This window comes from Sminthopsis crassicaudata, chromosome 1 (genome assembly GCF_048593235.1).
Source record: "Sminthopsis crassicaudata isolate SCR6 chromosome 1, ASM4859323v1, whole genome shotgun sequence".
Classification (NCBI taxonomy): domain Eukaryota; kingdom Metazoa; phylum Chordata; class Mammalia; order Dasyuromorphia; family Dasyuridae; genus Sminthopsis; species Sminthopsis crassicaudata.
Window position 1 is genome coordinate 596,622,802 of NC_133617.1, and position 27,252 is coordinate 596,650,053.

Sequence of the window (27,252 nt, forward strand, 5' to 3'; positions counted from 1 at the left end):
GATGAGATCAAAAAAATTTTTTTATGAAGACCTGGTGCCAAAATAGGATGACTTTGAATGACTTTAACACTGGAGATTGCCAAACATAGGAGGTAGTCTTTGGGAGGAATGGAGCTGGAAACAGCTGCAATAATGGTCACTTCTTACTGAAGACTTGTGCATCTCATGACCTTTTCTCATGATCTGTATTCCATTTACTTAAATTCAATAAAACTTTGTGGATGTACCCTCACAGCAAATATTGTTATTTAATAGACTATGTCATTGTAAAGAGAGAGACAGATAGATTATGAGAGTGATAGAGTGATGGGTAATGCAGAGTACTGTATTGATCATAGACATCCTTTCTAAGCTAAATATTCATGATTAAGAAAAGTGGTGGCTCCAAGGCAAAAGGACCATCAGAAGAATTAGTATCAAAAGATTAAAGTGTTTTTCTGAGCTGGAAGTTTGTTGCTAACTTAGAGGAAAAGTTGAGTCAACACACAGTTGGCAGTAGTGGAACAGAAAAGTAGTGAGCAGCTTTCAGAAATTTGGTGTACAACACTGCATTTTCTTATTTGGGTGAGAATAGTTGCAAATATCAACACTGGCTTGACAAAAATCTTGGGGAAATTCAAACGCTGCTAAATGAAAAACAAGAACACCACAGGGTTTACCAGAAGGACTACACATCCATCTCTAAGAAAGCAGCATTCAATTCCATCAAAAGTAAAGTACAAGTAAAGCTTAGAGAGAAGCAAGATTCTTAGCTCTGTAAGAAGGCAGATGAAATTCAGTTTTATGCTGATAGTAACAATTTTAAAAATTACTTTTATAAATCTCTGAAGGTTATTTATGGGCCAAAAACCTATAGCGCATCTCAGATATTCAGTGCATTGAGCAGTTATAAGGATATGCTCCTAGAGAGATGGGCTGAACACTTCCATAGTATTCTCAACAGATTGTCATGGATCAATGCTGAAGCTATTGACCAATTACCTAGCTGACCTTCCAAGTGAAAAAGAGGTTTTTAAATGCCATTAGGTTCTTTTTATGTGGCAAAGCACCTGGTGCTGATTCTATTCCAGTTGAGATTTACAAAATGGGGAGGGTGTCCTTTGCTCATACAAAAGTTGACTGAAATTTTACACATTATGTGGCAAGAGTTGATTATCTCACAGTAGTTCAAGAATGCCTCCATTGTTCATCTCTATAAAGGTAAAGGGAATAGATTGTTCTGTGACAATCACACATGTCTCTCTTAGTCATTGCTGACAAGATTCTTGTTAGAACCCTCTTTAATAGGCTAATTCTTTCACCTGGAAGATGGTCATGTATCCAAAAACCAGAATGGGTTGAAAAAGGGCTGAAAAAGTGTTTGCTGTCTGACAACTCTAGGAGAAATGCTAAGAGCAGAACAGAGGTCTATATGCAACATTTGTAGATCTGACCAAAACCTTAAATCAAGATCAACCATAAGGGCTTATGGAAAATCATGTCAAAATTTGGATCAAAAAGTTTATCAGTATTGTACATTAATTTCAGAATGGGATGATTTCCTGGGTTCTTCATAATGGATGATGTTCTCTCATGCTTTTCAAGTCAACATCGGAGTGAAACAAGGCTGTGTGCTTGATACCATGCTTTTTAGTGTGATGTTTTCAGCCATTTTCAGACTCTTTTCAGTGAGAATGAACATGGCATCAAGGTCAACTACTGCACTGATGGTAAATTCTTCAATGTGAAAAGGCTAAGCCAAACCTAAAGTGGAGTTCCTGATTTTTTGTTTGCAGATGATTGTGCACTCAATGCAACCACTGAAGCTGAGCTTCAAAAAAAGTCTGTCTGCATCGATTCTCTGCTACTTCTGCTATGTTGGCTTAACAATTAACACCAAGAAAACATAGGTGTTTCATCAGCCAGTGCCATGTCAGCTGGATGTGGAATCATTAGTTACAACAAATGGAGAAGTTTTGAATATTGTGGATAAGTTTATTTACCTTGACAATATATTCTGTAGGAATCTAGCACTCATAATGAGGTTGATACATGAATTGCCAGAGCTAGCTCAGTGTTTGAGAGACTCTGAAGGAAAGTGTGAGAAAGAAGAGGCATTAGACAGATTACCCAACTATAGAGCCATTGTGCTTACCTCATTCTTGTACTCTTGTGAAACCTGAATAGTATACCAGCATCATATCAGGAAAATAAATTGCTTCCATTTGAATTGTCTTAGGAAGATTCTGTATATCATCTGGCAGCATAAGATGCCAGACTTGAGATGCTTTCTCAAAATAAACTGCCAAGCATTCAAACTCAGCAGAAGAGAGTGCAACTCCATTGGGCTGGTCATAGGGTTCAAATGCCAAATGTATGCCTGTCATAAAGACTGTCATATGGAGGATTCACACAGGCCAAGAATATAGTAGTTAGATAAAATGATACTTTGATACTCTTAAAGTATCAAGAATTTTAAATGGATTGCATGACATGAGAGACACTGGTACAGATGCTAGCATGACAGAAAGGTACTATATTGTATGAGAAAAGCAGAATTGAAGTAGCTCAAAAGAAATGGGAGATGCACAAAGTTAAATCCCCAAATGTTCATATGGACTATCTGTGGCTCATCTGTAGTAGAGTGTTCATATGATCTGATCAGCCACAGCGGGACACATTGTAACTTGACTGTTACAAAGTGATGTCTTTTAAGGAGTGGTTTAACCACTTCCTTCTCCAGCTCATTTTACAGATGAAGAAACTGAGACACACAAAATAAATTAACTTCCTCAGGGTCATATAACTAGTAAGTGTCTGAGTCTGGATTTGAACCTCAGCTCTTTCTGACCTCTGGTTTAGCACTCTAATCCACTTAGCACCTACCTATCTATTTTCTGTCATATGCTTCTGTAAACCAAGTACTTAAAGCCTTCTTTTCTTTTCTTTTACTAGACTGATGTAGCTATCTATGCTCAAGCTATTTGTCTGTGGTCTCATTCCCACTTCAAGACTCATCCATCTTTTTGATTAAGTCTTTTGTGCAACTTCTTATAAAAGCCATCATCAGCAACTTTCTGAATAACTAATGATAAAAGAACCCCACTTTGTTCTAAATTACTCTTCTTTCCAGATTCTTTTTTGGTTATTGCTGTTATTTTTAAGAGTTGGGTCTTCCAATTTAGCTAATCTAAAATTGCAGGGGCTGCCCTGGCACCCATTCTACTAATGATGGGCCAGGAATTTTGATTTCCTTAGTATCTGACTTGGGCAGATCTGCTCCTTTTTAGGCAGCTACCTCCCTTCAAATGAGGAATTTACCTTGACCCTGGGTTGATTTAGTCTATGATAACTTAGAATCTGGAACTCTAGAGGTCTACCAGCCTCAGCCTCCTGAGTAATAGGAATTTCATGCCAGTGCCACCACAACAAATTTAAATTTTACTCCTCTCCTTGTACTCTGATCCAGCTATCCTAGCATTTGTTTGATGTTCCTCATGTGTAATAATGTATTTCTCAACTTTGCTCTTGTTCTTTATTCTCCACAGTTGGGATGCTTTCCTTCCTTACCTCTGCATTCTAGCTCTCTAGGCTTTCTCCAAATCTCATCATCTTTTCAGTTCAACCTTTTCCAGAACTTTCTCCATTTCTTTAACTGTTAATGCTTCTTAACTTCCATTTTAATTGTGTCTATCTTGTATGTACATAGTTATTTGCTTACTAAGTGGGAGCTCCTAGGGGCAAGGATGTATTTTCAACCTTTCTTTGTGTCTCTACTAGTTAGCATAGCAGCTGGCACATAATAGGCACATTCTTGTTGACTGACTGACTTAAATCACTTTGGCTAAAATGGTCTTCACAATGAAAAAGACAAAACACCATTTATTTTTTAATCTGAGCTATGAGTAACTACAGCATTCACAGTACCTTGCACATTGTCTTGCCCATAGGAAGAAGTTAATAAACATTTATTTTCTTGAAATACTTTGAAGGAAACTAATTAATTTTGGGACTCTAATCTTTTTAAAGCTTGTAAATTTTTTTTCTTGGAAGGAAGTAAAATTTAATGTGTCTACGTTTTTGTGCCCATAAAAATGCATTTATTTCTCTGGTTGACTTAGACTCTTCATAATGATTAATTTCACTGTAGCTGTACATATTAGTACTAATTGAACTTTGAAAGGGGGCAATTTATGTGGCTATAGCTTATGTTTTAAAAATGCAATAGCTAAGGGCAGCTAGGTGGCACAGTGGATAGAGCGCCAGCCTTGAATTCAGGAGTTCAAATCTGATCTGAGACACTTAACACTTCCTAGCTGTGTGACCCTGGGCAAGTCACTTAACCCCACTCTTCCAAAAAAAAAAAAATGCAGTAGTTAGATATCATTTTCAAATAGATTAGTAATATATGTTTTTTTTTTTTTAAACATTGTTTCCTGATTTAGGAACCCTATGTTTCTCCCACTAAGTTATTTGACATTAAACCAATGTCAGGAAAGGGAAAATAAGCTTTGTGAACGATATAGCTTATTTTGAAGAGTTAAATCCATTCATACCTTCTGTACTTTTCATTCTCTCTCACTCTCTCTCTCTCTCTCTCTCTCTCTCTCTCTCTCTCTCTCTCTCTCTCTCTCTCTCTCTTTCAATTGAGGTTAAGTAACTTGCCCAGGGTCACACAGGTAGGGAGAACTCAGGTCCTCCTGACTTGGTGTCCTAATCACTGCTACCTAGCTGCCCCTTTCTTTTCACGTTAATGTTCCCTCTCCTTTGTTTATTTTTCAGGTTATTTGTAATTTTTTCTTTGTTATAATCAGTCATTCAGCTAATCATTTAACATTTATTAAGACCCTGCTATATGCTAAATACTGTGTTAAGCACTAGGTACACAAAAAGAGGCTAAAGATAGTCCCTGCCTTCTTGGATTTTATATGTGCATACACATTTGCCATTGGGCCCAGATGGCTGTGGAGTAAAGGATGAGGCTGGAGACTTTGCACAACCCTCCCTGACTTAAATCCAACTCACTTGTATATCATGGCATTACCTCCCAGATATTGTGTATTTGTGTATATGTATATGAATATACATATACACATGCAGAAGAGAGCCCAGAGAATAAATATTTATAGAATAAATAAATAATTAAAAGAGAAGAGACACTAGCTTTAAGAGGGCTTGGGAAAGACTTCTTTTTTTTTTTTAATTTTTTTTTTTATTAAAGCTTTTTATTTTCAAAACATATGCATGGATAATTTTTCAACAATGACCTTTGCAAAACCTTGTGTTACAAATTTTCTCTTCCTTCCTCACACCCCCTCCCTTAGATGGCAAGTAATCCAATATATATTAAACATATTAAAATATATATTAAATCCAATATATGTATACATATTTATGCAATTATCTTGCTGCACAAGAAAAATCAGATTAAAAAGAAAAAAAAAAGTGAGAAAGAAAGCAAAATGCAAGTGAACAATAATAACAAAAAGAGTGAAAATGCTATGTTGTAGTCCACACTCAGTTCCCACAGTCTTTTCTCTGGGTATAGATGGCTTTCTTCCTCACAAGATCATTGGAACTGGCCTCAATCACCTCATTGATGAAGAGAGCCACATCGATCAGAATTGATCATCATATAGATTTGTTGTTGTCATGTATAATGATCTCCTGGCTCTGCTCATTTCACTCAGCATCATGTAAGTCTCTTCAGACCTTTCTAAAATCATCCTGCTGATCGTTTCTTATAGAACAATAATATTCCATAACATTCATATACCATAACTTATTCAGCTATTCTCCAGTTGATGGGCATCCACTCTATTTACAGTTTCTAGTCACTACAAAAGGATTGCCACAAACATTTTGCACACATGGATTCCTGGGAAATGCTTCTGTAAAAGGTGAGATTTTAAAGGAAGCCAGGTGGGTCAGTAGTCAGAAGGGAAGCCTGAGAACTTTCCTGTTTCAGAGAAATTGCCTGGAGCTGAGAGATAGGGTGTTTGCATTAGGGATTGAGGAGGTGGGGATATTGGCAGGGTAGAAGGGATTAGATTATGAAAGGCATTGAGCATTTAAAGTTTTGTCTTGGAGGCTTTAGGAAACTTCCAAAGAATGTGGAGAAAGCTTGATGAAAAATCATTTTGTGGTTGTCATTTATTGGTTTGCCCTTTGTTCTGGAAAAGGACCATGATATCTGTGGGTAATGCCATGATATACAAGTGAGTTGGATTTAAGTCAGGGAGGGTTGTGCAAAGTCTCCAGCCTCATCCTTTACTCCACAGCCATCTGGGCCCAATGGCAAAATATAGATCAGTACAATTAGAGATTAACCTGAAGTAAGAAGATTTAGATTTAAGGCAAGGGTCATTTACTTACTAGCCATAAAAGCCAAGCCAGGAGCTTGATTGAGTAAGCATCCTAGGATAGTGGAGAAAGCTGGCCTTTTGGAATTAAGGAACCTTGATATAAATCCTTGTTCTGCCATTTATTAGTTGTGTGACTCTAGGATAAGTCATTTGACTTCTCTCCATCATAATTTCTTCCCCTATAAAATGGAGCTAATGCTATTTTATTACCTACCTCTTAAGGTTGATGGAAGAAAGGCATGTAAACTATAAAGCAGAGTTGTCAAACTCATTGCCACAAGCTCACACACTAACTCCTGAGAACCAGATTAAGAATGTTATTTGGAAATATTTTTAAAAGTAAATAAAAGTTCAATCCAATATTGACAATATTAATTTGTGGTTTTCTAAGTCAATTGTGGTCCATTGGAATTTGTTTTTTATTTGAATTTGCTATTACTGTCTTAAAACAAAATATAAAATTGACCTACAGTTATTATTGAATAGAATATACCTTCCTAGAACCTCAGTTTCCTGATTTATAAAGGGAGGTTAAACTATCTGTCTCACAGGATTGTATCTAAAGTGCTTTGCATCTATAAAGTTCTATGTACTCTATTATTATTATTATTATTATTATTATTATTATTATTATTATTATGAGTTTGTATATCCCTGCCCTTTGGTGCCTGGCAGAGTACTTTTAGAAATGAAAGAGAATTTAGAACTCATCTGGTGTAATTCTCTCATTTTACAGATAAAGAAACAGACTTAGAGAAATTAAGATACTTGTCAAGATCACAGCTAATTAGTGGCAGAACTGGTATCTGAATGTGGATCCCTTGATTCCAGATCCAGGGTGGTTTCACCTACCTCACACTGTTTTCTTACTCCTTTTATTGTTGTTCATTCATTTTCATCATATCCCAGTCTTCATGATCCCAGTTAGGGTTTTCTTGCAAAGATATTGGAGTGGTTTGTCATTTCCTTCTCTAGTTCATTTTGTTGAGGGCGGTAGCCCCTTTGGTATTCTTTGTTTGATCTCCAACTTCTTTTGGGACTTGGACCTTTGATACAAGATGTGGTCAAACTAGTTTGGGCTATCTAAGCTGGCTGGGGTTTTACAGCCCCCATTCTAATCTGCTCAGATAGACCAAATGGCATCAGGAAATTCCTTTTTGGGAAAAGACTGTCCCCAAAAGATAACAAGAGAGTCCTTATCTTAATTTACATCACTCTCAGGAACCTCCTTACATCACTGCATAAAAAGAGAGAACGGGAATCTTCTCTTTGCAAATGGTCTTGTACCATGCAGCCATTTTGCCTACCGGCTCTCCGGTGTTTCCATTCTAATCAATAAAGACTATGTTTCCATACAGCATTAAGTAGCAAATTCCTTTGCTGCCGAACCCGCCATTGGTTACTTTGGGGAAGGAAGGAAAGAGAGAAAAGGAACAGATCCATCTTTGTTTACCCATCATTTACTACTCATCATTTAATACTCATCAATTTTACATATGAGAAAACTGAGACAAATAAGGTGAAGTGACTTGCCTAGGCTCTCATGCAGCTAGAGATGTTTGAGGCCAAATTTAAACTAAGGAAAATTTGCTTTTCTAACTCTAGGCTCAGTGTTCTACCCATTGAGCCCACCTCACACCATCTTCCTATCCTTAGTAGATGCTCATATGCTGATTTGAATACTTTTAAGAATAAAAATAAGGAATGAAAAGCTAGTCTTCATTGATACTCTTTTTTTTTTTTTTTGAGACTGGATTCCCCTATTTCTCCCAGCCAAAGTGTAGCAGCTACTTTGAACTTGGTCCCACAGGACCTTTAAACTGTTTTGTTTCTGATTTGGTCTTTGGTCCAATTTATCTTTAGTTATTCTCTTCCTCCATGTGTTGGTGACAAACATAATTCTGATGACCCATTGGCTTAGCCTGGTTACAACTCAGAACTCTGAAGCTCAAGCAATTCACCTTTTTTAGTCTCCCTTGTAGAAAGGATTACAGATATGTCCCACCAAATCTGGTTTCACTTATATTCCTGAAAAACATGAACTGAATATTTAATAAATATTTATTAAGCATTTATTATGTTACATAGAGATAATAGCTAAAACTATGGGAGCTGATTAGCTCATAGAGAACATAAAGTAGGAAGAGAAGAGGGTACTAGACAATCTTAGGATATACCCATAGTTAGGGATGAAAAGGCAGTACATGGATGATGATTTGGCAAAGAAAACTAAGTAGAGAGATAAGTAGGAAGAGAATCAGGGGAGAATTGCTGTCATGAAAATCCAGGGAAGAAAGACTGGATGAGAGGAGTGGCCTCAGATATTCTTAATGTTGCCAAAACACTGAGAAGCATGCACTGAGAAGATACTACAAGTATTTTAAAAAATCTACTTTGGGTTGGAAGTTCTTTAATTTTGTGGGCTTTTATTTTCTTTACTACTAGTAGTGAAATAATTATTCTAGATTTTTTGTGATTGGAAGTCTGATGTATGTCAGGGACTTATTTACACTTCCTTTCAGGCTGTCACAGTTCTTTAGGATTCTTTGGGATATTTGTTAGCTGTCTTAGTATAGAATGCACATAGGGCAAAATTTAACCCACATGGGATTTTTATTTTCCTGAAAAAGGGATTTACATAGTGTTTGAAAACCCTAAAGTAGATTAGTTACTGATGTTCCAGTCATTTTTTTCAGACATGTCCATCCCTTTAGGACCAAATTTGAATTTTTCTTGGCAAGGATATTAGAGTGGTTTACCATTTCCTTCTCCAGTTCATTTTACATATGAGGAAAATAAGGCAAATGGGACTAAGTGACTTGCCCAGAGCCTGCTGCCAACTAAGTGGCCCCAAAGTTGAATCACTTTCCTATTAAATTAAGAGAAATTTGTGGGGAAATATGAATCTTAATGTCTCAATCTTTTGTTTCAGATTAAAGACTTCTAAGGGGCTTCTCTCAAAAGCTAGACTGAAACCACATGGGGAAATTTCATATAATTATAGATTTAGAGTTGGAAGGGGTGGAATCACTACTATCTAAATCTAGGGAGTAGGCTTTTATGACCCCCACCTCCATCCCCCAGCTATGAGAGCAGGGTTATTAAGAACTTACCTTAGGATTGATTGATTATTCTTTTCTGATTCCCATTGCTTACTCTGATGCTTAGAAATATAACTATGAAGTTTTGGGGGGCCATATTTAAAGTTACTATTTAAAATAGCTTCAAATGGGTTAAAACTAATTTTATGTTCCATATAAAATCATTAGTGTATAAGAATCATTTAAATATTATTATTTTAATATTAAGCATGGAAACCAATAGAGGTATAATGCATTTATAAAGTATTTTCTGTGTACCATATGAAGCAATGTCTCAATGGAGAGAGTACTAAACCTGGAGTTAACCTGAGTTCACAATGCTTCAGACTTAAACTAAACAAGTCACTTAATTTCTATTTGCCTCAATCCACTGGAGAGGGAAACAGCAAACTACTCTAATAATCTTTGCCAAGAAATCTCCAAGTGATGTCATGAAGTCAGATATTACTGAAAAAATGACAGAATCACCATTTATATTTGCTGCTCCAGAAAGGAAGGAAACTGAAATCATGTTTTGCAAAGATGTCAAGAAACATATTTAAATATGGCCCATAATATTAAGTTAATCTGGCTGTCTTGGGTGCTCTTAGTTCTTAAATTAGTAATGAGCTGAGATCTTAAAAAGAATAAGATTAACTGATTGTAGAGACCAAAAGTTCCCCCATTGTTTTGTTATGAACATTTCCTCCTCATATTTTATAATTTGTTTAAACATTAGCAAGTGTCTGTCCTGTAATTTTAAGCATCTAATAGAGGCAAAAGTGAGATGCAGAGAAAATACTTTAGGAAAACTTGAGGAGAGAGACAACATTTTCATTTAGGGAGAAAGTATGGAGTCAGTGGGGATCAGGAAGTTCCAGTATGTCTGTTGTAAGAGACTTTAGACATCACTAAGTGCCTATATCCAAACAAATATATCCTCTTTAATATACCCAATGTATCTGTACCCAGACTTTATTGGAGGGCCTTCTGTGAAGGGAATTATCTCATTTCTGGCTCTAATTGTTAAGGAGTTTTTCTTCACTTCAAGCCAAATCTGCTTCCTTGTAATTTTTACCCATTGTTCTTTTAGGGTTAAGAATAATGAATCTAATCCCCTTTCCAAATGATAATTTCTTTGGTTCTGGCTCTCATATGGTGTCATTCTTATACTTTTCAGTAACTTTTCATATTTGTATCTTCAGCACTTAGGACAGTGCCAGGGACATAGTAGATGCCTCATGAATACTTCATGACAGATTTATTTCTCAGATGAGTAAAATTAAAATAATCATTATTCCATATTTATTGCTGGGTACCACATTGGAAGTTATGATAAAATCAGACCTGGAACTCTTGAGTGTAACACAGTAAATAATTAATAAACATTTGATTTATTGTTGTGATTGATATAGTGAGAAACCATGAGTGATGTTTGAAAATACTCTTGTTCCCAAAATATTTTCTTTTTACTGGAAGATACTACATGTTCACAGATATGTCAGTATAGTACATATATTGATATAGTGGTGGAGTCACTAATGATTTAGGAAATTAGAAAAGGCCTCTTAAAGGGTGTAGCTCTTGAGCTGATTTGAAGGGATTTTAAGAAGTGAAAATGAGGGAGAATATTCCAATTTATACAAAGGCATGGTGAGGGATATAAAAGGTCATATATAGGGACCATCTTATAGGCTAGTTTGATTGAAATGAAGAGAATATTGTATAATCTGCTTAAAAAGATACTTTAAATGGCAAATATTTTACCCCAAAAGAAATGAGGACCCTCTGTCATTTTCTGATCAGAAGCATGACATCCTGAAATGTACTTTAAAATTATTAGTTGGGATAGTTGTAAAGGAAGGTTAGATGCTCTTTCCACGTTTATCAATAGCATCTTGATCGCCAAAGAGTGTAGCCTTTTCTCAATCTTAATCTGTCTTGTCCTTTCTGCTGCATTTGACACTTTCAATCATCTTCTGAATATACTTTCCTTTCTAGTTTTTGGTTCTCCTCTTCTTTGAATTCACTTCTGTAGTCATTAGTTGGTGGCTACTAGCTCTGAGTGTCCCCTATGGCTGTGTCTTGAGACCCCTTTACTTTTTATTCTGCTTTCTCAATTAGTAGTCTCATCAGTTCCCAGGGGTTCATTGATCATCTCTGATTAGATAATCACCTAATCTCTCCTGCTCTATAGTTATCCTTCTCCATCTGTCTTGGACATCTTATACTGGATGTTCCATAAGCATTTCAAACTCAGCATATTCAAAACATATTTATTCCCAACCTTTTGCTTCTTCTGAACTTCCCTTTTAATGCAGAGAGTAGCATCATCCACTCAATTATTTAGACTCATAATTTTGATGTCAGCTTTAAACATCACTTATTCTACATTTTCACTCCATTGCTGAATCTTGCAATTTTTATCTTTATAATATCTCTTGTCTGCATTCCATTCTCTCCCCCATGCAGACACCATCCTCCTTGAGTTTCTTGTTGCCTTACTTGGACTATTATGTAACCTTCTGGTTGATCTCAGACTGAAGTTTCAGTTCTACTTCATCTTCCACTCAAATGCCAAAATGATTGATCTTACTAAAGTTTAGGGCTATTACTCTTCTACCTTACTCTCCCAGATTAATGAGGTTGATATTGGTTAGGGGTATGGCCAGTTCTTCTTTTTGACTGGGGCAAAGGAAGAGAGTATGACAACAGATGATGGAGTGAAATGTGCAGTTGAGGAGGAAAGAGAACTGATCAATTGAATGACCAGCTATGATTCTAGAAGTCTAATCATGAAACTTGATACTTAATTCCTGATAGAGAGGTGACAGAATACAGATTGAGACTGTTTTTGGACATGGCCAATGTGAGAAATTTGTTTTGCTTAACTATACATATTTATACAAAGAGTTTTGCTTTTGTTTTTCAATTTGGGGATGGAAAGATGGGAGGGAACAAGGATGAATTTTATTTTTATTTTTATTAAAACTTTTTATTTACAAAACATATATATGGGTAATTTTTCTTTTCTTTTTTATTAATTATAATTTTTGACAGTATATATGCATGAGTAAATTTTTTTATAACATTATACCTTGTATTCATTTTTCCAAATTATCCCCTCTCTCCCTTTCCTCCCTCCCCTAGATGACAGGCAATCATGGGTAATTTTTCAGCATTGACAATTGCAAAACTTTTTGTTCCGATTTTTCCCCTCCTTCCCCCTCCGTCCTCCCCCAGATGGCAGGTTGACAAATACATGTTAAATATGTTAAAGTATATGTTAAATACAATATATGTATACATGTTCATACAGTCATTTTGTTGTACAAAAAGAATCAGACTTTGAAATAGTATACAATTAGCCTGTGAAGGAAATAAAAAATGAAGGCAGACAAAAATAGAGGGATTGGGAATTCTATGTAGTGGTTCATATTCATTCCCCAGAGTTCTTTCACTGGGTGTAGATGCTTCAATTCATTACTGCTCTATTGAAACATTTGTTCATCTCATTGTTGAAGAGGACCACGACCATTAGAACAGATCATCATATAGTATTATTGTTTAAGTATATAATGATCTCCTGGTCCTGCTCATTTGACTCAGCATCAGTTCATGTAAGTCTCTCCAAGCTGCTCTGAAATCATCCTGTTGGTTGTTTCTTACAGAACAATAATATTCCATAGCATTCATATTTTTTCAGCCATTCTCCAATTGATGGGCATACATTCAGTTTTCAGTTTTTAGCCACTACAAAAAGGGCTGCCACAAACATTTTTGCACATGTGGGTCCCTTTTGCTCCTTTAAGATCTTTTTGGGATATAAGTCCAGTAGAAACATTGCTAGGTCAAAGGGTATGCATAGTTTGATAACTTATTGAGCATAGTTCCAAATTGCTCTCCAGAATGGCTGGATCCATTTACAACTCTAAGAACAATATATACTGTCCCAGTTTTCCCATATCCCCTCCAACATTCATCATTATCTTTTCCTGTCATCTTAGCCAATCTGACAGGCATGTAGTGGTATCTCAGAATTGTCTTAATTTTCATTTCTCTAATCAATAATAATTTGGAGCATTTTTTTATATCGCTAGAAATAGTTTCAATTTCTTCATCTGAAAATTGTTCCTATCCTTTGACCATTTATGAATTAGAGAATGATTTGAATTCTTATAAATTTGAGTTAATTCTCTATTTTAGAAATGAGGCCTTTATCAGAACTTTTTTTCCCAGTTTATGTTTCTGTTCTAATCTTGTCTGCATTAGCTTTGATTGTACAAATTTTTTTTAACTTAATATAATCAAAATTATTTATTTTGTGATCAGTCACAAATTCTTAGGTCATAAATTCCTTCCTCCTCCATAGATCTGAGAGGTAAATATCCTATGTTTAAATATCCTATGTTCTTTTCATTTGTTTATAATATCATTCTTTATGTCTAGATCATGAACCCATTTCGACTTTATCTTGGTATACAGTGTTAAGTGTGGGTCAATGCCTAGTTTCTGCCGTACTAATTTGTTACGATTCTTACAAGGTACTAAGACATTGGAATTGATAGAGACAATAATTATCTACTTCAGCATGGTTCAGTATGATTGATCTGATCCTACAAGAAGATGTTATAGGCCAGAACTTGAAACAAGGTACTAAGTGGAATTAAGGAGACAGTGGTTAAATCTAATTTAGCATTGATTTAATCCTACAACAAATAATGGTTTCCTAGTGATGTAATGATTGGAGTATACTCAGTGCATAGCATATAAACAAGAAGCTCTCAGGGTCAGACCCACAAGCCCACTCTTGGAAGTGAAGTCAGAATCATTCCAACTTCCACTTTTGTGCTGGCTGGAGACATTGGAAAGATGAGAGGCTGAATGTGGCAGAGACAAAGGACTAGCTGCAAGAGCTCTTGGAACCAATGAGAGAGTTAGGTCTCTAAGAAAGCTAACTGGGCTATTTTGAAGGAGACAGTAATGGATCTGGACTTTAACTTTTGGCTATATATGAGGTGATTATTACTCAGAACTGAAACTAAGGCTGCCTCCAGAAGCTCCCCAAGAAACCTGCTCCCAGAAAAGATTATATTTTAGAGAAAAACATTACACTAGTTTCCAATTGTCCCAAAAGTTTTTGTCAATAGTATATTCTTATCCCAAAAATTGGGATCTTTGGGTTTGTCAAATACTAGATTGTTATAATTATTGACTATTTTGTCCCATGAACCTAACCTATTCCACTGATCAACTACTCTATTTCTTAGCCAGTTCCAAATGGTTTTGATGACTGCTGCTTTATAATACAGTTTTAGATCTGGTACAGCTAGGCCAATTTCATTTACTTTTAAAATTTTTTTAATTTCCTTGAAATTCTTCACCTGTTGTTCTTCCAAATGGATTTTGTTTATTATTTTTCCTAGGTCAGTAAAATAGTTTTGTGGGAGTCTGATTGATATATCACTAAATAAATAGATTAGTTTAGGTAGTATTACCATTTTTATTATATTTGCTTGACCTATCCAATAGCACTTGATATTTTTCCATTTGTTTAGATCTGACTTTATTTGTGTAGATAGTGTTTTGTAGTTTTGCTTATATAGTTCCTGACTTTCCCTTGGCAGATAAATTCCCAAATATTTTATATTATCAATAATTATTTTAAATGGAATTTCTTTTTGTATCTCTTGCTGTTGGATTTTGTTAGTCATGTTTAAAAATGCTGATGATTTATGTGGATTTATTTTGTATCCTTCAACTTTGCTAGTTAGGGATTATTTCTAATAGCTTTTTAGTTGATTCTCTGGGGTTCTCTAAATATATTATCATATCATCTGCAAAGAGTGATAATTTCCTCATTACCTATTCTAATTACTTTAATCTCTTTTTCATCTCTTATTGCCAAAGCTAGCATTTCTAATACAATGTTGAATAGTAATGGTGATAGTGGGCAATCTTGTTTCACCCCTGGTGAAATTGGTAATGGTTCCAGTTTATCCCTGCTACATGCTTACTGATGGTTTTAAATAGATGCTACTTACTATTTTAAGGAAAAGTTCATTTATTCCTATACTCTTTAGTGTTTTTAATAGGAATGAGTGTTGAATTTTATCAAATGCTTTTTCTGCATCTTTGGAGATAATTATATGTTTTTTGTTAACTTGTTAATTAAAACAACTCCTAATTTTTGCTCTAATTTCCTTTTCATTTGTGGTAAGTTCTCCCTTTACATTTTTGAGACTATTTAATTTTCCTCTTTCCTTTTTTTCTAAGCAAATTAACTAAAGGTTTATTTATTTTATTGATTTTTTTTCATAAAACCAACTTTTAGTTTTATTAATTCAATAGTTTTCTTTTACTTTCAATTTTATTAATCTCTCCTTTTATTTTTAAAATTTCAAGTTTGGTATTTGATTGGCAGTTTTTAATTTGTTCTTTTTCTAGCTTTTTTAGTTGCAAGCCCAGTTTAATGATTTTCTCTTTATTTTATGCAAGTAAGCCTCTAGAGATATAAAATTTCCCCTTGTTACTGCTTTGGCTGCATCCCATAAATTTTGGCATGTTGTCTCATTATTGTCATTCTCTTGTATGAAATTATGAATTGTGTCTATGATTTGGTATTTCACCCATTCATTCCTTAAAATGAGATTATTTAGTTTACAATTACTTTTTGGTCTATTTCCTTTTTCTTTTTTTATTAGTTTTTATAATTATAACATTTTCTTTGACAGTACATATGCATAGGTAAATTTTTTTTTTTTTTTTACAACATTATCCCTTGTACTCCCTTCTGTTCCGAGTTTTTCCCCTCCTTCCCTCCACCCCCTCCCCTAGATGGCAGGCATTCCCATACATATTAAATATCTTATAGTATATCCTAGGTACAATATATATATGTGCAGAACCGAATTTTGTTGTTGTTGTTGTTGCAAAGGAAGGATTGTATTAGGAAGGTAAAAATAATCTGGGAAGAGAAACAAAACAAAACAAAACAAACAAAAAAAAAAATGCTCACAGTTTACACTCATTTCCCAGTGTTCCTTTTCTGGATGTAGCTGATTCTGTCCATCATTGATCAATTGGAATTGGATTAGCTCTTCTCTATGTTGAAGATATCCACTGCCATCAGAATATATCCTCATACAGTAACATTGTTGAAGTGTATAATGATCCCCTAGTTCTGCTCGTTTCACTCAACATCAGTTGATGTAAGTCTCTCCAAGCCTCTCTGCATCCTGTTGGTCATTTCTTACAGAACAATAATATTCCATAACATTCATATACCATAATTTACCCAACCATTCTCCAATTGATGTATATCCATTCATTTTCCAGTTTCTAGCCACTCTGAAAAGGGCTGCCACAAACATTTTGGCACATACAGGTCTTTAGTATTTCCTTGGGATATAAGCCCAGTAGTAGCACTGCTGGGTCAAAGGATATGCACATTTTGATAACTTTTTGGGCATAATTCGAGATTGCTCTCCAGAATGGTTGGATTCTTTCACAACTCCTTTTTGGTCTATTTTCTTCTGGCTTTAGATTGCATGTGATTTTTATTGCATCATGATCTGAAAAAAATGCATTTACTATTTCTGCCTTTCTGCATTTGATTTGGAGATTTTTATGCCCTAACACACAGTCAATTTTTGTATAAGTTCCATGAACCACTGAGAAAAAAGTAAATTCCTTTCTGTCTCCGTTTACGTTTAATTTTCTCCAAAGATATATCATATCTAACTTTTCTAACATTTTGTTTATCTCTTTAACTTCTGTCTTATTTATTTTGTTGTTCAATTTATCTAATTCTGAGAGAGCAAGATTGAGAATCCCCCACTAGTATAGTTTTGCTATCTATTTCTTCTTGCATCTCTCTTAACTTCTTCTCTAGGAATTTCCATGCCGTACCACTTGGTACACACACACACACACACACACACACACACACACACACACACATTTCATATTGATATTGCTTCATTATCTATGGTACTCTTTAGTAAAATATAGTTTCCTTCATTATCTCTTTTAATTAGATATATCTTTGCTTTTACTTGATTTGAGATCAGGATTGTTACCCCTGCTTTTTTTCCTTCACTTGAAACATAATTTATTCTGCTCCAGACCTTTACTTTCACTCTGTAAGTATCACTATGTTTTAAATGTGTTTCTTGTAAACTACATATTATAGGATTCTGGCTTTTAATCCAGTCTGCTATCCACTTCTGTTTTATGGTAGAGTTCATCCCATTCACATTCACAGTGAAAATAACTATATTTTCTGCCATCTTATTTATCCTAGATTATATTTTTCTCTTTCCTGTCCCTCTTTTCTTATTTTGCTTTTGATGAGACCACCTCCTTCAAATAGTCCTCCCCCTTTAGAGATCTCCCCCTTTTTTACACCATTCCCCTAATTCTTCTGTTTTCCCTTCTGTTAATCTTTCCCTTTCTCTTCCCCCTTTCCCTCCTACTTCCCTATAAGATGAGACAAGTTTCTTGTCTGGTATTATCTTAGAGCCAAAGCTGATGAGAGTAAGATTCACACAATTCTTGTTTCCCTCCCATCTTTCCCTCAATTATAATAGGTTTTCTTTGTCTTTTCGTGAGATGTAATTTCCCTTATTTTACCTCCTTTTTCCTCTTCTTCCAGTATGATCCCCTTTCCACCTCTAGTTTCTTTTTCATATTGTCATGATAAAATCAAATTATACCTTCATTCTTTAAGTATACCCATAACAGAAATATAGTTCTCAAGAGTTCTTTCTTTTTTACTTTTTATGCTTCTCGAGTTATGTGTTTGGAAATAATTTTTTTTTTCAATTCTTTTCATTAGAAGTAGGTGAAATTCACCTATATCATTGAATATCCATCTTCTTCCCTGACAAATACTGCTCATTTTAATTGGATAGTTTATTCTTGGCTGTAATCCCAGTTCCTTTGCTTTTCAGAATATCAGATTCCAGGCCCTTTGATCCTTTAAGATGGAAGTTGCTAGGTCCCACTAATCCTAATTGTGGCTTTTCAGTATTTAAATTGTTTCTTTCTAGCTGTTTGCAGTACCTTTTCCTTGGTATGATAATTCTGAAATTTAGCCATGATATTCCTTGGAGATTTAATTTTGGGGTCTCTTTCAGGAGGTGATCAGTGGATTTTTTTGATGGCTACTTTACCTTCTGATTCTAAAATATCAGGGCAGTTTTCTTTGACAATTTCCTGTAGGATAATGTCTAGGTTCTTTTTTCATCATGGCTTTTTGGAAGTCCAATAATCTTTAGATTGTCTCTCCTAGATCTGTTTTCCAGGTCAGTTGTTTTTCTTAGGAGATATTTCATATTTTCTTCTATTTTTCCATTTTTTTGTTTTTGTTTGATTCTTGAAGTCTTAGAGTCATTCACTTCCATTTGTTCAATTCTAATTTTTAATGTATTATTTTCTTCAGTTACTTTTTTTAGCTCCTTTTGCAGTTGACCTATTACTTTTTTTATTCATTGCATTCTTTTTCCATTTTTCCCATTCTTTCGTGCAATAATCTCATTTCATTTCCCTATTTTTCTTCTAACTCTCTTTTAAGAATCCTTTATACAATCTTTGAAGAAAGCCTTGTGAAATGGGGACCAACTCCCATCTCTCTTTGGGGGTTCTGGAGTTGCTTTGCCTTTAGGAACCTCAGGATCTGAGGTCTGTTCTTCTCTCCTTCCATAAAAGCTGTCTGTGGTGAGAGTTCTTTTTTGTTTTTTATTCATTTTTTTTTAAAGCTTGAGGTCTGTTTAATGCAAAGGAGTGACAGCTGCTTTAATTTACCCTGGGGCAGTTCTGCTGATTGATTTCCAGTGCTGGGTAATGGTGGCTAGGTCTGGCATTCTTTCAGGGCTCAGTGGTTTATAATTTGTCTTTTATAAAAGACAAAATTTACCAAACCACCTGCTTGCAACCAGGATAAGTGGCCTAACAGGCTCACAGAAGATTCCCAGGTTGCGTGGAAGCTACAACGCTCTGACTCTCCACTACAACTTCTTGCCCTGGTCTCCCCATGCTGTGGACTGGGTTCAGCACTGTCCCCCTGCCCGATTGAAACAGACCTGTTCTGAAGTTTTTCCAAGGCATCTTCTTCTTCTAGAAATGTGTTGTACTCCAAATATTTGTAGATTCTTTGACTTCAAAACCAGTTTAGAGGCTTAATCCTCTTTTCTCTTTTCCATTCTTCTTTTAGGATCATCATCATAACAGAACCACTCTCTGGACTTCTGTCTAATTGAGATGCCTTTATGACTCCTGATGATGATCAGGTTCTGAGTGATACATATACCATTTTCCTATATTTTGAAATAAACAGATAATCTATTTTAGTTCTTTATGATTGCCAGCCTATGTTTACTATTTTAATATTTCTTTTGATTTCTCTGTTTGTATTTGAGTGTCTATATATCTTTATTTTTTTCATTAGGAAAGCTTGGAAGTTCTCCATTTTATTAAAGGTCCTTTTTTTTCTTCTATAGGTTTATATTCAGTTTTGTTGTGGTTATATGCCTGTAGCCTTCATACTGGGCTGGGACCTGGAACTGAGATCCTGCTTTACACCTAAAGTCAGAACCATATAATTGATGCTAACTTTTAAACTTGCTTCTAGCTAAATTCTCAGCCTAGAGTTTGTGACCACTCCTTACCTTGGAAAGCCATTACTAGGCACAAAGTCTCTCCATTAGTCCACTCTAGATCTGTGATCCTGAATGGCAGTGACAGAATTGCCATGTGGCACATATTATTTTATTGAGCCTAAGATTGGGCTCCCTTGTGTAGCTCTAATATCTTTTCTTGTCCTATGGCCTTTTGGTGGTTGTATCTGAATGCTTCTTATGGCACACTCCAGATTAGACCCCATCTAGCCTCCTTGTTCCTGTGCTTCTTTGTCTCCCTGTGCTGATCTGGTCTGGAAAATATTTTATTGATTTTTTTGTTCTTGGATTTACCAATCAGGACTCTGGTGTTTTTTTTCAGGATCTTTGTGGAGTGGGGAGGGGGGGCAGTACTTAGGTGTTATCTTGCTTACTACTCCAGCATCTCTACTTCTTTTAGTCACTTTCTTGACATAATTTCATACTACTCTCCAGACTGGTTGATTCCATTAGCAGGTCATAGGATCATATATTTAAAGATGGAAGGGAAGTTGCAGGTTATATAGTCCCACTCTCTCAATTTACAAATTAGAAATTAAGTCCTAGAGAAATTAAGCAACCAGGTCTAGGTCACAATAATAATAAATGGAAAAACCAGCATTTTGACTCACAACCTCTGATTCTAAATACAATATGCTATCATATCTGTCTTTGCCTAGCCCCTCAAATATTGACTTTCCCCATCTTATTTTAGTTTGTTAGGTATCTGATCAATTAATTCTTTTAAAGTACACAATTCTTATTTTTATTTTGAACATAAGGAAGACAGCAAATGTTAAGGAAAAATAATATAGATCACTAATGTCTGTTTCTTTCTGTGTTTCTCTACAGTGGAATGAAACAATTGAGCTTTTTCGTGCTAAGATGCCATTATGGAAACATCGAAGTCATTTCAAAAGTTATGAACATTGCTTTACAGCCTCAGAAGCTGTGAATTGGCTATGTAATCCACTTAGGCATAACCAGAACTTTGGTCCAGAAGTGACTCGCAAACAAACAGTACAGCTTCTAAAAAAGTTCCTGAAGAACCATGTTATTGAAGACATCAAGGGAAGATGGGGTCAGGAAGATTTTGAGGACAACCGACACCTTTACAGGTACTTTGTTTCCTCTCAAGCCCAATTTTGTATCTGCCCATCCTCTAGAAGTGTGTGATGAGAACATGGTAGAGATTGGCAGATGGGAATGAACTGAGCACCTACTTGTCTACCTGTCTTCCTGCCTGCTTGTCTATCTACTTACCTATCTACCTATCTACCTACTTACCTACCTGTTATATTCTCTCTAAAATGTAATATTCTCTTGGGGTTTTCTTGGGGTCTCTGGAGGCAGCCTTTGTTTCATTTGTAATCACCAAGAGAGTAGTCAGGGATTAAAGTCCAAATCCTTTATTGTCTCTTTCCTAGAGCTGGGCAGCTTTTTTTCCCCCCCTAGAGCTGGGCTCTTTCCTAGAGCTGCCCCATCCCCTTTACTTTTAAAGAATAGGGGTTTTTTGCTTTTCTTTCATTTCCTCCTTCGTCCTATCGCTTCTATTTCTCTCTCCACTTTCAGTAATTCTCCCTTGGAATAGTGTAGTTCAGCAAAAGAAATCAACCTATTGGCCATATCTGAAAGTACATATGTCAGTCATGGAAGGAACTTTTAGATTTCATCCATATAGTGACTAGTCTAATCCCCTCATTTCAATATGAGAAAACAGATCCAAAGACATTTGTGACTTAATCAAAGTCACTCAGGTAATAGATAGGAGAGCTGGAATTTGACCTTGGGATGTCTGATTTCAAATCCAGCATTCTTTCCACTATGCTACAATGACTCACATTCATATACTATGACTTGGCCAGCTGTTCCCTAATTATTTGGCACCAATTTTGTTTCCAGGTCTTTGTTATTACCAAAAAATGTTGATATAAATTCCATGTGGTAGTGTGCTGGGGCCAGTTTGTATAGGCTTACAAAAGCTGGTTGTTAAAATTTCATTGTGAGCATTTACATCCCAGAAATTGGCAAATTCTACAAATTAGAATTTGAGTTATTATTTGGAGGAAAGGCTAATAACATAAATTAAACTTAAAATTTATTGTTGGTGTGTGTGTGGATGTAGACCCATGAATAGATATAAAAGCGTCAATTGTTAAACATTTGTAAAAATAAATCTACCTATTAATTCTTTTGCTCTGCTCTCAGAGTTCCTATTTTCATTTCTGGATTTATTAGTTATTTGGGACATTTTTTCTCATGGTTGTTAGTAATCTGTATTTCTGATTTTGAAAACTAGCTATTCCTATTCCTATCCTTTGATTATTTATCTTTTGGGAAATAAGTTAAATTTTTTTTATGTTTAGAACAACTTTTTATAAATCTTGGGTATTAGATATTTATTAGAGAATTTTGCCATGAAAATTTCCTCCGCAGTTTTTTCCTTTCTAATCACATTTGTTTTCTTGTGCAAAAGCTCTTCAGTTTTATATAGTTGAAATTGCTCACCTTATCCTTTATGATAACTTGTATTCCTTATTGATAAAGTTTTTTCTTAAGGTATAGTTGTGAAACACTTATCTCCTTTTCCAAATTAAAAAAAAAAAAGATATTTAAGCAATGCGTCCTATAGCCTATATATTATATACCACATGCATTGTGATATATAGTATGAAGTATTATTAATATGTTAATATAAATCTAATTTCTTTCTTGTTATTTTCCAGTTTTCTCCTAGGATTTTGTTAAACAGGGAAAAATTCTTGACTCTATACTAGTATCTTTGGATTTAATGAATACAATGCTTTTATATTCAAGCATTCCTGGGTTTGGTTTATGTTAACTGGACCTTTGATCAACTTTTCTATTTTTTAAATTTGAATCCATTGGTTTTGCTGATAACTGCTTTATAGTACAGCTTAAGAGCTGGTACTGCTGCCTTTCCCCTCCCTGCCTTTATTCCTATCCTTTTTCATGATTTCCCTTGAGATTCTTGACCTTTTATTCCTCCCCTCTGCAGCATTCTTGAAATGCACTGTTTTTTCTGTGCATTGAGAAAACAAATGATCCAACTTTTTTTTTTTTGGCTTATAGTATAGCCTTCTTAGAATCTGAAAAAGAGAATAGACTAGCTCAGGAGAGGAGGGTTGTGCTGAGTCCCTTTGAGTGATACAGAGCTCTGATCTCAGCTGGTGGTTAATTTGGCCTTTGTGAAAAATACAGGACCCATATCCAGGAATTTTGCCAATATTTCATTTGTTCCTGTTTAGCCCTGACAATGCAAATCTGCCCTTACCCTGTTCTCTCAGTCTCCTGTCTTGATGCAAATTAGACAAATTATGTGGTCACTTTTATAATATGAACATTAGCAGGTGCTAAATAAATGAAGGAAAATGAAGTCTTTTTCCTTTTAGTCCTCTTCACTTTCCCCCGGCATTCTTGACTATTTGTAGAGTAATGAGATTGGGAAGCAGGTGGACATATAGGGTATCCAAAAAGGCCTACTGCACTTTTATGGTTTGGTAGCTTGAAACTGTGCTAAGACTTTTGGAACACATTGCACACAAATTTAAAGAAGAGAAAGGGTAAGCATTAGAAGAGTGAAGAAAATGGTTGAATGTATCTATGAAAGGGCTGTATGTTAGATCCTACTAGCAGTGGAAAATGGAAATAATTAATGATGTGGGCAATTTAATACCAGCTTTTTTTTGTTGCTCATAGAGAAGCTATGGAATCTCCCATTTTACAATTGGAGACATGCCATCATGGGCAGAAAAAAACCTGTTAAGTTCATCTGAATTCTGACTTCAGGAGAGATTCTTTTACTTAATATAGGATCAAAGATTTAGCATTGGAACAACATGTAGGAGAATGGGTCAAGTGATGTAACATAATGGACAGAATGCCAAACCTGGAATCAAGAAAACTCATCTTCCTGAGTTCAAATCTGACTTTGGATAAAGTATGTGACCTGGGCAAGTCATTTAACCCTGACTGCCTTAGTTTTCTCATGTGTAAAATGAGCTGGAGGAGGGAAATGGCAAACCACTCTAGTATCTTCTTCCAGAAAATTTAAAATAGGATCACAGAGTCAGATATGGATGAAAATGACTGAATAACAAAACTACAACAGCATCAGAAACATAAATGATAAAAACAAAAATTTAAAAGGTTAATGATTAAAATTATTATAATATTGATATGTTCTTATTAAAAGTCAGCATAACCGCCATTTTTTGGTATACATCACTCTAGTTGATTTTAATACTTTGTAATTTTTGTAAAATCTTTCATCAGCTGCTGCTCAGTGACTGAAAGGATTGCATTTATAATTCTAGCCTTAATTTCATGCAAAGAATGAAGTTTTGATGCATAACTGACAATTTTGATGTATGCCCCATTAAAAAAAAGTTTTATGGAGATTTAAAGTGACTCTTCCACAGTTGTGCAATATTAGCTTTCACTTGCCATGTGGTTATGAGTTTGTCTCATCCCTTAATTTAATTGTTAATACTTTAAGGACAGCATCATCTTTTTCACCTCTATTTTTGCTTTTCTTTTGTTTCCAATATTTTTATGCACTTTGGCTGTATAAAATAGTTTTAGTGATTATGAAAGCTTAGGGATCCAAGCAAGAGGACCACCCCCACCCATTCAGTAGTTTGAGAAAATGTCATACGGAAACCTTTGTCCATGTAATGCATAAGAAAATTAAAAATATATTATTCAAAATTCCTAAGACCAAATAATGTTAAAGAAATTTAAATAATTAAACTTTAAAGTTATTCTTTTTGTAGGTTAATAACATTGACACTTCTGAAGTTATTAAATCTTAAAACAATACCAAGACATTCTGTAATTATTATAAAATCATGAAAACTACTCTGGCCCAATTTGCTATAAATGGGTGGATAACTTTAAATGAGTGGTAAATTCTTTAGGGAATTTTTTCTAAGATCTGTAAAAGTACATGTTGTATAACTAGTCCTTGTCTTTAAAGATAAAACTTAAATAATAGAGGAAATTTTGAGCAAAAAAAATACAGAAATATTTAAAAAAAAACAACAGGTCTAGGACTGAGCCTTAGATTCAGAAATAGATATTATTTAATCAGAATTTATACAAGAAATGGGTCTCAAGATGTGATTTAGATGGAGAAAATTCATATATATGGGTGAATTCCACAGCAAACCCTTTTTTGACTTATTAGATAATGTTTGTGAAAGTGTTGTGGACAAAGTGTGTATAAGTTAACCTGATGATAAACCTTTCTAAATTTAACTTACCTCATTTTTTAACAAGGTATAAACATAGCTCAGAGATATTGTGGATTGAGTTCTATACCTCTGCAGTAAAATGATTAATAAAAACAGTCATGCAGATTTTTTTTTTGTTTCTCAGTACATATGAAGGCTATGTTTACCCTTAAGCTGGCAATAGTATTATGTCTAAAAGAATATGGTATATATCAATTAAAATACTTTATTGCTAAATAATGCTGATTATCATCTGAGCTTTCAGCAAGTTGTAATGTTTTGCTGGTGGAGAGTCTTGCCTTGATGTTAATGGCTGCTGACTGATCAGGAGAGTGGGTATTTAAGGTTGGGATGACTGGCAATTTCTTAAAATAAGACAATAATGAAGTTTTCCTCATTGATTGACTTCTCCTTTCACTTGACCACTTAGAGGACATGTAGGACTGTTAATTGACTTAATTTTAATGTTTTTGTGGCTGAGGAATAGGGAGGCCTCAAGAAAGGGAGAGAGATAGGGGACAGCTGGTGGTAAAGCAGTCAGAACACACATTTTTCAATTCTGTTCTCTGCATTATGAGTTCACTTTGTGAGGCCCAGAACAATTAGACTAGTAACATCAAAGATAACTGATAACAGATCACCATGGCAGATAAAATAATAATGAAAAAGTTTGAAATATTTTGAGAATTTACCAAAATATGACAGAGATACAATGTAAGCACGTTGTCGGAAAAATGGTGCCGGTAAACTTGCTTGAGGCAAGATTACTACAAATTTTCAATTCATAAAATAATCTAACACCTACCAGCTGCAATAAAGTGAAGTAAGATAAAATGATGTAAGCCTATGGTAGAGTTTTGTCTCTGGGCCCATTCTGAGAGCCCCTCCAGCTTGGATAGGGCTTGTAACAGCTTGTTTTCCATAATGAAAGTTTTTAAGAAACTTTGTCACAAGAAAAAAAATATTATTTTATGGAGTAAAACATTAATAATAATTAAGTTGATTTTAATCTTGAGAAGTATGGCAAATTGGGAGGAAATGAGGAATTGGAAGAAAGCTAGGCTCTGATGTCTAAATGGCCAGAGTAGGTAGAGAAGATTGGATATACCTAGTAGTTATTCATTTTGTCTCTTTCAATACTTTGGCCTTCACAGTTGTGTAATATTAGCTTGGACTTGCATGCGTTGTGTTTGTCTTCATGTCCCCATCTGGGTATTGTTTCTAAATATGGCATCACCTGTTTCAGCTTATTATTCTTGGTGAGGTTTTTTAATAAGTGACTCTTTTGAATGATATTGTTGAATCTTCATTAGGTCTTTCTTTAGAACTTTCAATTCTGCCTTTATTGATACTAGTTTTTTATAATATATTATTTTTTCCAAATACACGCAAAGATACTTTTCAGCATTTATCTTTGTAAAATGTTGTGTTTCAAATTTTTCTCCTTCCATCTGCCCTCCCCCCTCCCCAAGACAGTAATAAATCTGATATAGGTTAAACAGATTTTTTTTTCTTAGAATGCCTTTAAAAAATGTTTTTAATGAACTAAGTGAACATTAACTAACATGAACATTTCAACATATGAAGAATAGGAAATATAGATTATATGAAATGATGAATCTTGATCACATTAAAAATTTAACATGATAGCACCAACACTGTTCAATTGGTCTGTCTCTTTCTGAACTTTTTATTTCTTTTGTGTATTTTTAAATGTTTTTGTTGATTTTTTTTTTAAATCGCACTCACAACCTCCTCTTCTTTGTATAGCTATTCTGTCCCCAAATAAAAACCTGCCTTTGTAGTAGAGAAGTATAGTCAAGAAAAAAAATGTACCTTGGTCCTGTCTTGAAAATCTATGTCTCTTTGAATAAGTCTCTCTGCCAAGAGGTGGGAAACTTGGTTCATCTGAGTC

General features: G+C 34.8%; 1 protein-coding gene across 1 annotated transcript in view; it reads left to right on the top strand.

The window, feature by feature from the left end:
- Window positions 1-27,252, top strand: part of LOC141551130 (von Willebrand factor A domain-containing protein 5A-like) — a 150,037-nt gene that overhangs the window by 7,169 nt on the left and 115,616 nt on the right. The window contains exon 2 of the mRNA XM_074282438.1: window positions 20,935-21,200. The gene's annotated coding sequence lies outside the window, so the exon portion shown is untranslated. The remainder of the gene's footprint in view (window positions 1-20,934; window positions 21,201-27,252) is intronic.